The 18419-nt window shown below is 41.4% G+C and overlaps 1 protein-coding gene across 2 annotated transcripts in view; it reads left to right on the top strand.

Moving 5' to 3' along the window:
- LOC104985724 (chromosome unknown open reading frame, human C9orf3) overlaps positions 1–18419 on the top strand; it is a 424441-nt gene that overhangs the window by 166750 nt on the left and 239272 nt on the right. The gene's annotated exons all lie outside the window — the stretch shown is intronic.

Here is an 18419-nt window from a genome sequence, read left to right as displayed (position 1 = left end):
AATTGATGCTTTTGAAGTGTGGTGTTGGAGAAGACTCTTGAGAGTCCCTTGGACTTCAAGGAGATCCAGCCAGTCCATTCTAAAGATCAGTCCTGGGTGTTCATTGGAAGGACTGATGTTGAAGCTGAAACTCCAGTATTTTGGCCACCTCATGCGAAGAGCTGACTCATTGGGAAAGACTGATTCTGGGAGGGATTGGGGACAGGAGGAGAAGGGGACGATAGAGGATGAGATGCTGGATGGCATCACCGACTCGATGGACATGAGTTTGAGTGAACTCCGGGAGTTGGTGATGGAGAGGGAAGCCTGGTGTGATGCGATTCAGGGGGTTGCAAAGAGTCGGACACGACTGAGTGCCTGAACTGAACTGAAGGAGAGAATTGGGAGGGAGTTGAGATATCTAGTGAGGGGGCTCTTTGAAGGAGTCCTGTAAAGAGATCAGAGGAATAGGGAAGTTTATGGTTAAAGATGTGAAGTCAAGAGGGGATGTTTTAAGAACAGACTTTATCAGAACATGTTGGTAGACTGATGAGGTGTGAGTAAAGAGGAAGAAATTGATGAGAAAGGAGAGAATAAGAAGATAGGTAATGTTGGCATCGACTGTGTGCATCATTGTGGTGAGAAGGAAGGGGGCTCTATAATAGTAGCGAGTCTTTGAGGGGCACAAAAAAGGTTCCCTCACTGTCACAGAAGAGAAGGCATGTGTGGAGTGGGCACAGGTAGGATGGTAGAAGAGTTCCATGTTGATTGCTTCTGGTTCCCACAAAAGCCGCGGTCAGAGGTCATTGCCATCAACCAGGTGACATCTCTCTTTGATTCTTTGTGCTGTTGATTTCTTGTTAACACCTACCTTTTTGAAATTGAATAGAGTCTTATAGAAGATTGAAGAAAATGAAATTCATTCAAGAAGTAATGAAGCAGAACTATGTTATTAGCTGCAGGCGAGCAGCTGATTTCCTTAATAGGTTGAATCATTCACGGAGTGGGACATTGGGGCCTTCGTGTGCGGTAGAAGAGGAAACAGATATGAGTGGGAGAAAATTTGAGTTATGTTGGAACCAAAACAATCTCATTAGTTACTTTTAATATCCTTAGACGTTCTGTAGGGACAGTTGATATCCTTTAACAGATGAAGAATGAGAGCCCAGGGCATTTCTGTAACTGCCCGTAGCACCCAGCAAAATGATGATAGATTCAGAATTTAAATGATGGCCTTGAATTTTCAGTGCTTTACTTGGTTCCTGAACTGAAGAAAAGTGGTAAATCTTGACTATGAACCACCTGCAGGATTGGGGACATATGATTTAGTCTGTAATGTTCAGGCCCTAACTGCTTCACATAATTTCTACCACTTAAAGTGGAAATTATTTGGCTACTAGCTCCAGGGGGAATGTAATACTGTAATTAGTCACTGAGTTCCCCTTTTAAGGCCCTTTGTGGAAGAGAGCATCTAAGCAGCATATATTTGGTTAATGAGGGTTAATGAGTAAAACATGGAGCCTGACTCCCTGATGGCTGGAACTGCTGCGTTTCCTCCCTTTTATTAATGTGTCACCAAGTAAATTACAGTGGGACACACACATGTTATTGTGGTAAGCATAAGCACAGAATGTAAGATGCATCCTGATTTCAGCAATGTTCAAATAGGGGTAGAGATCACAGGAAGGGGAGAAAACATATCTTAGAACTAGAAATTAGGCCTCTCAAATTTTCATTTGACATTATGCTGTGAAAACACTTATACTTTAAAGATAAAGCTATATTTAGCTTGAGGTTAGCTTTAATAATGTTTTACTGATAAGCCTGACTTCATAAATTAGTTTTAGGTTTAAATGAGATAATGCATGTAAGACATTTACAGCAGTCTCTAACACACAGTAAGTAAAGGCTCAATAAATATTCATCATAAATAATGATTATTATATTTGTCTTAATATATTTTCCAGGGAGCAATGGATTATTGAAGTATTTCCAACTGTAATTACTTTTAGTCAGTAACAACTTTATACTAATAATAAGAAGAAAGTGAAAGTTGCTCAGTCTTGTCCGACTCTTTGTGACTCCACAGACTATAGCCTGCCAAACTCCTCTGTCCATGGAATTCTCCAGGCAAGAATACTGGAGTGGGTAGCCATTTCCTTCTCCAGGGGATCTTCCCCAGCCAGGGTCTCCTGCATTGCAGGCAGATTCTTTACTGTCTAAGCCACCAGGAAAGCCCAATACGAAGAAATGGCCCTTTTAATTAAGTTATTAATATGCGAAAAACAAAATGAACTTATTGAATGCCTAATTGGGCATGTCCCTGCTTGTTAGCTATTATAGCCTATTACAGAGGCTGTGGAGATGGCCAGTAACATGTATTAAGCCTTAATGTGTGCTGGAGTCTATTGTAAGCACTATAGATTTAATCCTCCCAGCAATCCTCTGAGTTAGGAACTCTAATTATTCATTTTTTCAGAAAGAAGAAAACTGAAGCCCAGAGAACTAGATAGCAATTGGTTCAGTGGAATATGAGCTTACTGCCTGTGACTCCAAAGTGTATGTCTTTGACCACTACACTCTACAGCCTGTTTCTAATATGACGTAAACCTGCACCAACCTGTTGGTTGCCTGCATAAAACCTTGTCCCACTTTCTTCCTTGCTGGAAAATCTTTGATTTTGTTGGGTTGTTTACATCTCTCTATGTGTCTCAGAGAAGGTGAATCCTGTCCACATTTCCATGAGTCAGTCCTGGCTCATCTAAATCAAACTTGGTGTCCCTTTTCCTCTTCCCAAGAATCTGGCTAAGCAAGACAATGTTTGACAAGATTCTGGTCGAGGAACTCTGAGGATTTCAAGGGCTTCTGAGAAAGATTTCTTCACTGAGAGAAATAGACACGCAGGAAAAGTCACCTCTCTTCTTTCCCTGATCTCATCACACCTGGATGTGACGTGTAGCCCTGTGGCAGCCAGTTTTCCACCGGCCGACAGAGGAGGCTGATACCCATCCTAGACGGGGCACGGAGGATTTCAGGGCGGTGAAGCTATCATCACTCTGTATGATACTGTACTGGTGGATACACATCACTATGTCTAAACTCATACAACATACAACTTTATGAGCATTCTGTGAGTTTGGAATAGTGAGTGAACTTTGATGTAGACTATGGACTCTGGGAGGTAAGGATGTAAGGAACTTAGGTAAGTTCATCAGTTGGAACAAATGTATCACTGTGGTGGTGGGGATGCTGATAATGGGGAAGGCTATATGTCAGGGCAGGGCATATATGGGAAATCTACATTCTGCTCAGTGTTGCTCTGAACCTAAAATTGCTTAAAAATTATTTTCTTTTAAAAAATAGAAAAAATTTTCTATTAAAAGAAAAGCAAAGGAAACTCACAGAAAAATACAAGATAAAAATGTACCTATGGTTGTGACAACTAAGAATATTAACAGAATGAAACTGTACTAACTGATCAAAATCACCTAAGAGAAAAATTATGTATCAGTGTGTGTCAGTAATAAAAATTTTAATAAAAATATTTGAAAGGGTAAATGTATGTTTCTGAGAAAACATCTGTTGCCCCATTCTCTTTGAGCCTGATGACATTCAAGATCCCATTCAAGTATAATTTCCTCTGAGGAGCCTTCCCCAGAATCATAGACTGTTTACTCATTGCTCCCTCCTTTGTGTCCTGTAGAGGACTTAGTATTTCTGTTATAGCACTTAATGTCACTGTGATTTAAAGATTAGTTTTTCAAGTTTGTCTCTGCCAGTGGAGCATGAGCTCTTGAGTAGAAAACAATTCCTTGTTGAGAATAGCTGTCAGGAAGCCCAGAACCAAGCTCAATCATGGTACCTAGATTAACCTAGATGTGGTGGTCATTGACAGATACTGCAGTCCTAGAGTACTGATTCTCTATCTTGGTTGATTTTTAGCATTCCTGGTTCCCATCCACAGAGGTGATGATTTATTTAATGTGGGGTGCAGCCTGGCTGTTGGTATTTTAAAGGCTTCAGTGGATTCCAGAGTTTAGTCAAGTTGAGACCATTGTCCTGAAGGACATAGCCAGAGGGAAAGATGTTGAGGGCTATTTTGAGAACTGTGATAACAATAGATATAAAGGGGATCCAGAATTGGATCCAGGGAATTCAGCAGGGAACTTGTCACAGTAGCCCTGATAAGAGAGAATGATCTCAACAGGTGGGTAGGATCAGTGGGCCCAATAATTGAAGGTCTACTGTGGGAGATGGCTTATGGGAGTGATTCTCATCTGGATTACCTGTTAGCATCACTGGGGAGGCTTTTAAAAAACATAAGCATTTGAACCCCATCCAGAGATTGGATTAAATTGATCTGCTGTGGCATCTAGGCAATGGTTCATTTTGATTTTGTTAAAGTTCTCCAAGTGATTCTAATGAGATTGAGAACTACTGTCTTTATAAGAATAGCAGTAGAATTTGACCTACTTTAATATTAGAAATTGAACAGAGACTATCCCAAGCTTCCTGACTTGTGATGTTGAGGAGAAATTTGCATAGACCAATTGTGATGGGAGGGCTGGCTAGAAGTTGGACATAGGGTAAGGAATGAGAGAAGAAGATAAATACTACTTGATGAGATTAAGTTTGAGTTGACAATGGAGTCTGAAACCCATGACAGTTATTTGACTGAGTGTTACACAAACCTAAGTCGAGCTGGAAAGCTGAGAGCAATTACCCAGTGTGGCCCAGATGGATTCCCTCCTATCCCAGCCCGTTCTGACAAGTGGTCTATGAGTGCTTTGACAGTTTCAGAGAATAGATCAGTAAAGTCATTTTGTTCACACGTTTCATAAATTAGAAATACCATGATCATTGTCACAGTATTCTTGTTCTTAATAACCTTTATACTCTTAAAGATTGTGTATGTTAGAAAAGACTATCAATCACCTTGTCTTGGCTATTTCTTGGTCAGCTAAGTGAAGTTCATCTCAGTTGACTTGTTTTTACATCATCTGCCATTTTTGTTCACATAAATTTTCATTTTTTACAGTCATTATATACCAATTTTTAAAAAGGCTCAGTGGTAAAGAACACAAGTAGAATGGAATGAGTCAGGTAAATTACTAGTGCTCATAATAATGTTAACTGTAAATATTGAACAGGATACCAGTACAGAGATAGAATATGTATTTGTAAGCTGATGTGACAGATGATTACTTGAGTAGCATGATTTAACATAAGCAGCCAGAAAAGGAAGAAAAAATAATGGTGAATATCTGAAATTACATTTTATTGAACTGGTAGTCCATTCAACACCATTTCACAGTGCCCTTTCCTCGAATAGTGCCATGATGTCATTGAAGCTTCTCTGTCATTTTTAACAAAACAGAGGTAAATCTATTAAGTTTTTCCAAAACATATCCAAAATTGTGATTTTCAAAATGAAATTTGTGAATTCTATAATGAAATCAGAGAAGTCAAAATGGCTAGGATGATACTAGACCTATACTCCACATAGAGAAAACCAGACACAATTGCACTATGTGGGGAATCTCATTAAAATTGTCTCCAAAGTTAATGACAAGTGTGATTCTCAGAGAAAGCAGAATAGGGTACTTGGCAAAATGCTTTTATCTAGTGGATATTGCATAATATTCATGATATAAGTATGGAAAAGCAGTTACTGTTATACAATAGTACATGCTACCAGATCTTTTTCTTTACATTTGAGGAAAACCAGTGATGAGCATATTATGAATCAACTCTTCATCTATGTGCAGTGCTCATATGCAAGAGAATTGCTTGATGAGTTTCTGTTCAGTGAAAACCCTTGTCACAGGGAAGAATGTTTTGTTTGTTTTGGTCGGTGATTATCTTGTGAGCCATAAAAGAGAATGAAAAGGTATTTTGGAATCAGTAGTGACAGGTAAGGAAGGAGAAGGGACATTGCTACATGAATAAAAGAAATTGCACTAGAATGTGAATAACAGCATTATTTCATTTTCAGAGAACAGTGGGTGATCTGCACGGTGACTCTTAATCCTGATTGTAGTTGAAAGGAGTAATGAAAAGTGTGTCAATTTATCGCAGTATGAAGAAAATGAGCAGCAAATAGCTTAGTGGAGGTGAAGGTGCCTCACAAAAGATTTTAGAATGTGGAATGAGTTAAAAACTTATCTTTGTGATGCTGTTTAGTGTCTGTAAAAGCCATTTATATTATTTAGGTCACTTTTTCAAGTGAAATGCTATTTTGGACCTGAACATGAAGATGTTTAATGTTGATGAGCAATCTTGTTATCTTGTGAGTCTTTGAGGACAGAGATCCAGTCTTGTCTCTTACTGTATCCCTATGCCTAGCTATGTCTGCAGTAACTCAGTAGATATTTGCTGAATGAATGGATTTTCAGTCATTAGTGAAAGAACTGAGGCTATAGTATGAAAAAGTGTAAGTCGCTCAGTCATGTCCGACTCTTTGTGACCCCATGGACTGTAGTCCATGGAATTTTGCTACCACATGGACTGTAGTCCGTGGAATTCTCCAGGCCAGAATACTGGAATATGGGTAGCCTTTCCCTTCTCCAGGGGATCTTCCCAACCCAGGGATCAAACCCGTGTCTACCACATCACAGGTAGATTCTTCACCAGCTGAGCCAAAACCACACACAAGTGCTGCAACATGCTTGCCAAATGCAACCAAAAGGCAGATTAGGCATCTGTTGCTCTAATCCTGATGGAATATTCAGTCCAGTCTTCTAGCTCTTGAATATAAAGTGCCTGTCAGTTTATGTTTACTAGCACTGAAAGAAGTCCTTGGTGAGAAATCATCCCATAATTTCTAGGACTACACTGCATGTGAACATCCAAATATATATGACAGAGCCTCCAAACACTTGTGGCCCTTTCAGACAATCTCTCCATGTGAGCATTTTAATTTAGTAGAAACAAAAAATAAGGAACTACATAGAAGATAGCTCAACCTATTTGTCATTATATATGTAATAACAAAATAACTTATCATTATAGACATAATGTCAGACAGACATTGCTGCTGCTGCTAAGTCGCTTCAGTCGTGTCCGACTCTGTGCGACCCCATAGACGGCAGCCCACCAGGCTCCCCTGTCCCTGGTATTCTCCAGGCAAGAACACTGGAGTGGGTTGCCATTTCCTTCTGCAATGCATGAAAGTGAAAAGTGAAAGCGAAGTCGCTCAGTCGTGTCCGACTCTTCGCCACCCCATGGACTACAGCCTACCAGGCTCCTCTGTCCATGGGATTTTCCAGGCAAGAGTACTGGAGTGGGTTGCCATGGCCTTCTCCCAGACATACATTAACTAAGACTATAAACTACATCATCCCTTTCACTGATATGAACATATTTAAAATAATGATTTTTAAACTTTTTATTTATTTATTTTTGGCTGCGCTGGGGGCTGTGTGTTCAGTTCAGTTCTGTTGCGTCCGACTCTTTGTGACTCCATGAACTGCAGCATGCCAGGCCTCCCTGTCCATTACCAACTCCCAGAGTTTACTCAAACTCATGTCCATTGAGTCCGTGATGCCATCCAACCATCTCATCCTCTGTTGTCCCCTTCTCCCGCCTTCAATCTTTAGCATCAGGGTCTTTTCAAATGAGTTAGTTCTTCGCATCAGGTGGCCAAAGTATTGGAGTTTCAGCTTCAGCATCAGTCCTTCCAATGAATATTCAGGACTTATTTCCTTTAGGATGGACTGGTTGGATCTCCTTGCAGTCCAAGGGACTCTCAAGAGTCTTCTCCAACACCACAGTTCAAAAGCATCAATTCTTTGGCTCTGGGGGCTGTGTGTGGGCTTTCTCTAGTTGCGACAAGTGGGCGCTACTCTTCATTGTATTGTGCTGGCTTCTCATTGTGGTGGCTTCTCTTGCTATGGAGCACAGGCCCTAGAGAGCGCAGGTTTCAGTAGTCGCAGCCTGTGGTCTCTAGGGTGTGGGCTCAGTAGTTGTGCAGGGGCTTCGTTGCTCAGAGGCATGTGGAATCGTCCTGGACCAGGGACTGAACCTGTGTCCCCTGCTTTGGCAGGTGGATTCTTAACCTTTGGACCAGTAGGGAAGTCCCAAATAATGATTTTTTTAGTATCATGTTTTAGTTTATCCTTCATTGTGAGGAATCTTATTTTTAATTTGCCTAAAACTGGTGGTTGGTGTGTGGATCAGATTCCCACTGGTCTTGATAAATGATGGCCTAGAGATAGACAAATACATTTGTAAATTATTCTTATAAAACTCCATTATACAAAGTCACAGGTGTCCTCTTCTTGGAGTCTGGAGGGAGACTCAAAGAACATATGATGAAGGAGAGGTGCACTGCTGTACTCCGATGGCCATGAGTCACCACTGAGGAAGCGTGAGTAGAACTCAGAAAAGGGCCATCTACAGGGTTCATGGCTTCAAGTCACTCACATCCTAAATTGTGTCTATCATAAGTCAAGAAGCCAGCCCTCGCTGGGCAGGCCAGCACCTCTGGGCTGGGGGCACAACAGCAGAGAGGTTAGAGGCCCTGAGTGTGATGGGCACATCTGGTGCGTGTGCCTCAAGCCCCATGCCATGGACCAGCATGCACTTGCCCTCACTCAGCAAAGGTGCAGCCACACGGCAGACTACAGTCTTCAATGTGGCTGGTGATGACTCAGCTGTGAAACCAGAATAGTCTCATTGAAAACAGATTATTTGATCAACTAGCTATCTACCACCAAGGAGATTAAGGGGAGGCAAAAGGTAAAGGAGGAGCAGGAAGATGATAGAGGTACTATGTCTGTTTGAAGTTCCTATTAAAAAGAACTGGTAAAAAGCAATCAGCTTGAAATAGCTCATTATATCAATAGAATAGGCTAACAATACTTAACACTTAATTTGCCTTTAAGAAATAGTAGGCAATTTGTCATCATTTAAGCTAGTAGACAAATCTCTAGCATCTGCAATAAGTGAGGAGAGGCAGAGCACACGGAGTGCTGCAGGAGGGCCCACCTGACCTGAGTATGCATCCCAGCTTGGCCGCCCGACAGCTACTTGTCCCTGGGAGAGCCTGCGTCCGCTTCCGTTTCTCATCTGTAAAATGGGGCAGCTGAGCTAAGTGATCTCCACAATTCTTTCCTGCTCCCTAAATATTATGATAAGTGAAATATTTTTAATAGTTTTAACTGATTCCCAGTTATGTCCTGGACTGTCTGAGAAGCACCTTTGCTCGGGAAATTTTCTTACATTAAAATATCTTCACCTTCCTGCCTTGCCTCTGTCAAACTTGGGCAGCATTGAGTTACCTCACTGAATTCCCTCAACCACATTTTCTCTCTCTCCCTCATCATCTAGAGTTCTCTTTATGCTCTCTTACACAGCTCTTATGATAGTCATTTCTTCAAGAAGATTTTAACTGCTGTGAAATTCACCTCACGTATGTTCATCTTAAACTGCAGAGCCATATTGACAACAGCTTTGAAAATTTACGATTTCCTTTAGCAGGATTAATTTCCAACAACTTAATATCCTTTTCCCATCTGGAGGCACTGAATGAAATAATAGCAAGATGGCTGCTCTAGCAAGAGAGCTATTATCCCTGTCCTCCGAGTGGGAATATTCAATTCAGTTCAGTTGCTCAGTCATGTCTGACTCTTTGCGACCCCATGGACTGCAGCATGCCAAGTCTCCCTGTCCACCACCAACTCCCGGAACCTACTCAAACTCATGTCCATCGCATCAGTGACGCCATCCAACCATCTCATCCTTTGTTGTCCCCTTCTCCTTCCACCTTCAATCTTTCCCACATCAGGATCTTTTCCAATGAGTTGGTTCTTTGCATCAGGTGGCCAAAGTACTGGAGTTTATGCTTTAGCATCAGTCCTTCCAAGAATATTCAGGACTGATTTCCTTTAGGATGGACTGGTTGGATCTCCTTGCAGTCCAAGGGACTCTCAAGAGTCTTCTCCAACACCACAGTTCAGAAGCATCAATTCTTTGGCATTCAGCTTTCTTTATAGTCCAACTCTCATATCCATGCATGACTACTGGACAAACCACAGCTTTGACTAGACAGACCTTTGCTGGCAAAGTAATGTTTCTGCTTTTTAATATACTGTCTAGGTTGATCATAGCTTTTCTTCCAAGAAGCAAGCATCTTTTAATTTCATGACTGCAGTCACCATCTGCAGTGATTTTTCGAGCCCCCCAAAAATAAAGTCTGTCACTGTTTCCCCTGTTTCCCCATCTATTTGCTTGAAGTGATGGGACTGGATGCCATGATCTTAGTTTTCTGAATGTTGAGTTTTAAGCCAACTTTTTCACTCTCCTCTTTCACTTTCATCAAGAGGCTCTTTAGTTTTTCTTCATTTTCTGCCATAAGGGTGGTGTCTGTGTATCTGAGGTTATTGATATTTTTCCTGGCAGTCTTGATTCCAGCTTGTGCTTCATCCAGCCTGGCATTTGGCATGATGTACTCTGCATATAAGTGGGAATATTACAAGTATGTTAAAATGTATTTCTTCGCAGTACACGTCACCTCATAAGTAGTATTTGACTTCTAATGAGTTAAAATAAGTCATTGAAAATGTATATTTCTTAGCATCTTGTCTTACAAAATTATAGATTGTCTTGAACCAGGGCATATATGCTATCAGTTTGCCAAATCCATACCTTTAATATATGGGGCAAAAACTATGACCGCCTATGCTATGCTATGCCAAGTCACTTCAGTCATGTCCGACTCTGTACGACCCCATAGATGGCAGCCCACCAGGCTCCCCCATCCCTGGATTCTCCAGGCAAGAACACTGGAGTGGGCTGCCATTTCCTTCTCCATGACCCCCTAGGTAGGCTGAAAGATAGATTTGAAAGTACAAGGCCTTTAAATGTCATGGAATATTATCCTTTAGGTATTTGAAGGTAGTTGTTTATCTATTATAAATAATTTAGTGTATTGTATAAGTGAAAACAGAAGATCACTGTAGGTCCGAAAACACTTTGGAGGCAATATTAAGACATTGTTTACTTTGGGTTGGACATAAGTCCTGAGCTTTGTAGCATTTTTGTCCTTGGTGGGCAGTTGTTTCTTTTGTTTTCTCTTTCCTTATTGTTAATTCTTGATTTTGAGAATATGGAGTAGAGATGGTGCTGAGAATGGAGGTGCCACATTTATCCGTGGCTGAATAGTCTATGGCGCAATTCAGATGGGGAACACAGGGAGAGAGTAGAACTTCCTCCAGTATAAACCACTGTGTTGTAGCAGAATTATGTAATGGACTCTGTATTAACTGTATTAGGTTCCTATAGCTGCTATAACAAATTACCACAAACTTGTTGGTTTAAAACAATGGAAATTGATCCTCTCACAGTTCCGGAGGCCAAAAGTCTGAAACCAGAATGACTGGGCTGAAATCAAGGTGTTGGCAGAGCCACATTGCCTCCTCAGGCTGTAGGAGACAATCTGTTCCTTGCCTCTTTTACTTTCTGTTGGTGGCCAACATTTTTTGACTTGTGGCTGCGTCACTCCAGTATTCAAGACCAGCGTCTTCAAATACCTTTCTGTTCTGTTCTCATATCCCCCATTTCTTCTGTGTGTTAAATCTCCCTCAGCCTTTCTCTTTTTGAACACTTGTGATTGCATGTAGGGCTGGCCTGGATAATCCAGGATAATAATCTCCCCACCTCAAAATTCCTAACTTAATCGCCTCTAAAGACCTTCTCCCTTTTTTCCTTATTTATTGAATGCTATATGAAGTGACTTTCACAGGTTTCAGGAATTAGGATATAGATATCTTTTGTGTGCTCAGATGTGTCTGACTCTTTGTGACCCCGTCGACTCTAGCCCACAGACTCCTCTGTCCATGGGACTTTCCAGGGAAGAATAGTAGAGTGGGTTCCCATTTCCTTCTCCAGGGGATCTTTCTGACCTAGGGATCAAAGCGGGGTCTCCTGTGTCTCTTGCATTGGCATATGGATTCTTTACTACTGACCCACCTGGGAAGCCATAACTATTTTCTGGGGGGTCATTTTTCAGCACATTATCACAGTTTCCATTTGCTCCAAATGAATTCACTAAATATCATGGCTCCTATATTTTCCATATCTCCTATATCTTCTTCTTGTCCTGATATAATCTAATAAGTGTTAAGAGCATAAATATATTATCTCAAACTAATTAATTTATTTAGCACCTGCTATGTGGCTGCCACTAAATTCTGTGACTACAGTAGTGAGCAAACAGATATGGTCCCTGTCCTCATGGGGTTTATAGTCTTGTTGGGGAATTGGATATTAAATACTCTGAAAAATATAATATTACAAACTGGTAAATGCTATTCAGAAGAAGTGGCTCCTGACAAGCTCTTAGGGAAGGTTCCTCTGAGGAAGTAGTGTTTCAGCTGAGATCTGAAAGATGGTATGAAGTAAGCCAGACTAGGAGTAGAAGGAAGGGCACTTCATGCAGAGGACAGCCTGTAGTTAGAAGGAATGTGGAACTCTGGAAGACCTGGAAGAATCGTTGGTAGGACCTAGGGAGTTGTGGCGGATTGGGGTGAGATGAGATTGGAGATGTCACAGACTAGGCAGGGCCTTCTAGAAATCTGAGCTTCAGCTTAAGTGTATAAGGAAGATGGTGAGTTTAACACAGTGACGGAGTGGGACTAGGAGTGGGCATGGCATGATCTGGTTTGTGTTTTCACAGAAATACCCTGGATTCTGGTTGGAGAATGAATTGACAGTGATGGGAGTGGTGGCAGTGGAATATGAGAGCAGAGGTTTGGCCATAGGCCGGGTGTGGAGATAGTGATTGTGGGGGAAATTGGAGAGATTCAAGATGTGCTTTAGAGAAATGGCAGAACTTGCAGGTTTGATGTGGGGGAGTTGTGAGAAGAGGGAGGTGTCAAGGATTTGAATCCCAAGTTCCTGGCATAAGCCGCGAAATGGATGGGGGTGCCGCTGACTGTGGGAGGCCAGGAAGAGCGCTTTTGGAGAAAAGATCCTGAGTTCAAGTTTGTATGTGTTAACTTTTAAGATGTCCCTCGGCACAGTGCCTGGCACGGAGCACACCACAAGTAGTTGCTTCTATTTCAGTCAGTCATTTCAAAATTATAACTGGCCTTTGAGTCAATAGACTTCGGTTCTAGCTGTGACTAGGCCACTTCTCATACATAAACCTATCTGGGCTTCAGCACCCTCATCTGTAAGTGGGAGTCTATCAAACTCGATGTGTTTTGTGCTCCCTTTCAGCTTTAATCTGCCTGCAGTGCCATGAAATTCTTTGGTCTTGAGCACCTGAAATGCTGCTCTGGCCAGCTGGATCCTCTTCAGAGAGGCTGATGCACTAGAACTCTGCGTATGGGTGGCAGTTTCTGGTGGAAGCTGACGCAGAGGGAGCCCCGGCCAAGGCAAACTGTGGCTAGTGACGAGGACTCGTGACGAAGGGGAAGGATGTGGTTTGAGGAGCGCGGCAGCTGCTGCTGTCACCAAATGAGCGTGAAATTCACTGCACTTTGGAGGATACTGCAACCCAGGATGGCTGTCCATTAACTGGCGAATTAATGTGATTTGGGGGTGTTTAGAGAAATGGTGATGGGCAGAAAAGAAGATGAGGAGAGAAAATCATACTTGCTGTGCACTCCTCTGTTGTGAGTTAGAGTCACTGTTGGAGCCAGAGTGGGTGTCAGGGATAGATCATCTCCAGTCCAACTCCCTTCATTTACAGAGAAAGAAACCGAGGTCATCAGCAGTTTCCACTGTGGCTGAGCTGAACCAACACTCAAGCCTCCTCACAGCTGGTCTGTGCTTTCTTGCTCTACTAGGCTGCCAGTGGTGATTCTTGGGAGCAATTTTAGGCCCAGTTTTGGAAAAGGGTCAGATTTGGTTTCATTTACCTTAGACCAGATAGATCCCGGAGAGGTTACTTACTCCTCCTAAAACTCCAGATAGAAAAACACTTGTGTTACTTGTTGCATTTTGGGCCTTCTCCTCAGTCAGCACTTTGTTAGTCACTAGTAAACCCAGCTGGGCCTTGAGTCCACAGGGATCCTCCATTTTACTCACCTCATCTGGGCTACCCAGTGGTCACAACAAGTACTGACTCTTCCGAAACACATTCTGCAACTGAAGGCTGTGCCCAGGTCTTTCATTAGATTGGACAGTGCCCTTTCCTCCAAAGGTATTCGTTGATTTTTTAAAAAAAGAAACTGAACTGTGGCTTTGTTTATGAGGAGTAGCTGAAAGGGAACTTTATTAGGAAAGTTGCTGCTTCATCCTGTGATTGTGGTTAGCTTGTGAGTAATTGAATTCCCTGGCCTCTTCTTTGGAAGCAATGACTGGTCAGCCTGTGGCTTTATTGTTATTTCACCAACATAGGAGGCAGATCACGCTACCGCTACTTAATGGTTTAATTTAAAATGCCCCATTGGAGGTTGTAGGCAGGATTTCGTATGTGCCTGCTGCATAGCGGGAAGCACATTGCTCTAGAAGTCACCACTGGGCTGAGGTCTGATCAGGATCTCTACAGAAAAGCAAGAGCCTGGGGTTGAGGCACTACTGAGTCAGCCCTGGGGACTCATAAGCGGGGTATTATATGCAAGGCAGGGAGAATCTGTAGCACAGATTCATCTCCTAAATATGGGGTGAATTGTGAAGTAAGCCATCCTTTACGAGGATTCTCTTCAAGGCTGAGAGACCACATTCTGAGAAAAGGGAGGGCCCTCTTTCCAGAGGCCACACATCTGGTTGACCTCCTTCCAGTCTCCTTGAACATGCTGTGCTCATTACTGAAACAGTGGTTCCCTGCTTTTGGTCCCCACCCTGGGGACAGCCAGCCCATTACCAGTGCCTCTCCAGGTTCTGCCCCTCCTTCAAGGCTCACCTCAAGGGCTAGTCCTGCCTGGAACCTTCCCCAAGAATCCCAGTCCTCATGGCCCTTTGGTTTCTGAAATCCTTCCATGATGACCATCTCACTTCACAGTTTCACTCTTTGTTCTTTGCTTCTGTGTGCTCTTTCCTCTAGGCGGGTGTGTTGGAAATGGGTGGATTGGCAGTTCATGCATGTTCTTTTCTGTTGGCTAAATCACTAACTTCTTAAGGATGAAAACCTGGTCTTGAATTTCTTTACATTCTCTTATAGTGTCAGGTTTAATTCTGAAGACAATATGTGCTCACAAATACAGTCAGCCATTCTTATCTTTGGATGAGGAGGGCCAAGCGTACTATACCATTTTATGTGAGGAACTTGAACACCCATGCATTTTGGAATTGGCCAGCATCCTGGAACCAGTGGTCCATGGATACTGAGGAGTGACTGTACTTGCCTACTCACTGGAAAGAGTTCTCAGTCTGTTTATAAAATGATAGATTTCAAAAAGACATACGGAAAGCCTACCTGTGCCTGTTTTTTTAATTATTTTCAAAATCATATCACTATCCAATTTGGCTACATGTAACAGAAAGCTCATAATAATAATGACTTAATTAAGGTAGAAGAAGAGTTGGACCACAAAGAAGACTGAGCCAAAGAATTGATGCTTTTGAATTGTGGTGCTGGAGAAGACTCTTGAGAGTCCCTTGGATTGCAGGGAAATCAAATGAGTCAGTCCTAAAGGGGATCAGTCCTGAGTGTTCATTGGAAAGACTGATGTTGAAGCTGAAACTCCAATATTTTGGCCACCTAATTCCAAGAACCAATTCATTTGAAAAGATCTTGATGCTGGGAAAGATTGAAGGTGGGAGGAGAAGGGGACAATAGAGGATGAAATGGTTGGATGGCATCACTGACTCAATGGACATCAGTTTGAGCAAATTCTGGGAGATAATGGAGGACATGGAAGCCTAGCATGCTACAGTCCATGGGGTCACAAAGAGTTGGACACAACTTAGCAACTGAATGACTACAGTTAAGGTAGACATTTCTTTCTTTCTCCATGTTAAAAAAAAAAAAAAAGCAGAAGTAGAGTCCAGGGTGGAGTGCGACTCCAGAGGACAAGAACCCAACATTCTCTCTTGCTGCTGTGCTATGCTAAAATGATTTTCGTTCTCAAGGTCAACTCCTAGACTCTCAAGGTCAGCTCATAATCCATAAAGGTTGTTTGAGTTCCAGCCATTACATCACATCTTAGGCAGCAGGAAGGAGACAGGGGGGAAGAAGAGGAGGCAAAGGAACCCCTCACACAGGCTGTCTTTCAAGGAGCTTTCCAAGAAGCTGTTGTTGAATGTTTTTGTTTACATCTTATTAGTTCACATCTAGTACACCTATCTGAGTTGGACCATAAAAAAGATTGAAAGATTGAAGGCAGGAGGAGAAGGGAATGACAGAGGATGAGATGGTTGGATGGCATCACCAACTCAATGGACATGAGTTTGAGCGAACTCTGGGAGATGGTGAAGGACAGGGAAGTCTGGCATGCTGCAGTCCATGGGGTCACAAAGAGTCAGGCATGACTAAATGACTGAACAACAACAACACCTAGCTGCAAGGGAGGCTGGAAAATGTACTCTTTGTACATATATGGAGGGCATGTATTCAGTGGAAACTTAGGAATACTAAGAAAGACAAGGGAAAACAGAGACTCTAATACATAGGATGGATCAATTGAGGTACACTGAAATAACTGAGTCTTTTTAGCTTTATCTCATCAAACCATTCATGAATTTTTCAGTGAGCCATGCTTTGCATCTATTATATGCCTGGCACTAAGTGATAGAGAGAACAAGACAGATGTATTTACTCTCAGAAAGCTTACAATTCAAGTGAGGGAGACAACAATAAGCAGGAGAATAAATATGTGAACAAGATACCATGAGATAACAGTGAGCACTAAAACAAAAATAAAATCACTTGCCTTGGTTAGTTTCAAAAACTATCTACCTATTGGATATGCTTAGAGTTGTTTATTACATGAATGAAACATTCAGTCTTCTTCGAATCTATTTTGATTTCTCCTTTGGATTGTGCCTGTAAATCTCTTATGAGCTTTTTAGGGGGGAAATGCATTAAAAATTGCTTTGTTGGACCACTTATAAGAGGATTTATTTAGACTGGAAAGTTTTAAGCTGACATTTCTAAAAAGTTTATATCGAGTATGTTTATATTAATTAAGGCTTTATTTATATAATATAAATGCACATTTTCAGGAGCCATTTATTTAAACATGTAAAGGCCATTAAGAAAAGTGTTGTCAGTAAAGAAGAGATTTCTAATGGTATGTGTTTAATAAAGCTACATAATTTATAAAATACTTAGAAAAATGTTAATGTGTTATACTCTTGTTCTCCAGGGAGGAATTTTTATTTCCCTACATTTCACTCACAATGGTATGATTCTTTTTTTTTAATTTTGTAATATGTTGCCATTAGAGTCAGATATGTCTTTGCATAGGGTTTATTTGTTTGTTTTGTTTTTTCTTGACTGAGCAAAAAAAGAGCCATCAGTGACACTTGTGTTGCTTTGATTTGATATCTTTTGTAGCAGTCCAAGTTGATTTCTGGAATCCTGTAGTAAAATCACTTAGGGATAAAGAGATATTTTATAACTCTTTCATTAACCCATGTTTGACTTTCTAGTTTACAATATTAATTTTCAGCTATTTTGATCCACAGCCTATCATTTCTTAGGGTAAAGATCACAATCTGGACAAGAAAGAGAAAATCCACATTGTTTAGACTATTTTTAAATAAGAAGCCCTGGAGAACAGTTCTTGATTTTACATGTAGAAACGTTAATCAATGGTAATAAACTGTGCATTGACGACATGTTTAAAACAAACCAGAACTTAGGAGAAAAACAGGAAATTTGACCAAACAACTCTTCCTAGTAACAGGTTTTATGTGTCTTTGTTAAGATCATCACAGCTTGTTTTAATTTTTTTCAACTTCCTTTCCAAAATTTGATGTTATATTTCTTTGCAGTTTTATATACAGCTTTCATTTAATAAGCACTGTTCATGTCAAACTGGATTTCTGTAATAGAGGAATTGCAAATAAAAGGAACCTATAATGAAATTGTAATGCTACATATTAGTCCATAGGCAAATTGGTGTTGCAATTGTTAATTAATGAGTCTTTTGGGACTTCCCTCATAGCTTAGTTGGTAAAGAATCCGCCTGCAATGCAGGAGACCCTGATTCGATTCCTGGGTCAGGAAGATCCACTGCAGAAGGGATGGACTATCCACTCCAGTATTCTTGGGCTTCCCTGGTGGCTCAGCTGTTAAAGAATCCATGTGTAATGTGGAAGACCTGGGTTCGATCCCTGGGTTGGGAAGATCCCCTGGAGAAGGGAAAGGCTACCCACTTCAGTATTCTGGTCTGGAGAAGTCCATGGACTGTGTAGTCCATGGGGTTGCAGAGTTGGACACAACTGAGAGACTTTCACTTCACTTCACTTCACTTGCCAGAATAGTTCTTGAATAGCCTTTAAGTCCATCTCTTAATTGGTAACATTATCTGGCATTTTGTAGACGG

The sequence above is a fragment of the Bison bison genome, unplaced genomic scaffold, assembly GCF_000754665.1.
Source record: "Bison bison bison isolate TAMUID 2011002044 unplaced genomic scaffold, Bison_UMD1.0 scf7180017864057, whole genome shotgun sequence".
NCBI lineage: Eukaryota > Metazoa > Chordata > Mammalia > Artiodactyla > Bovidae > Bison > Bison bison.
Note: the sequence above shows the minus strand (reverse complement) of the source record. Positions and strands in the feature narration are given on the sequence as shown.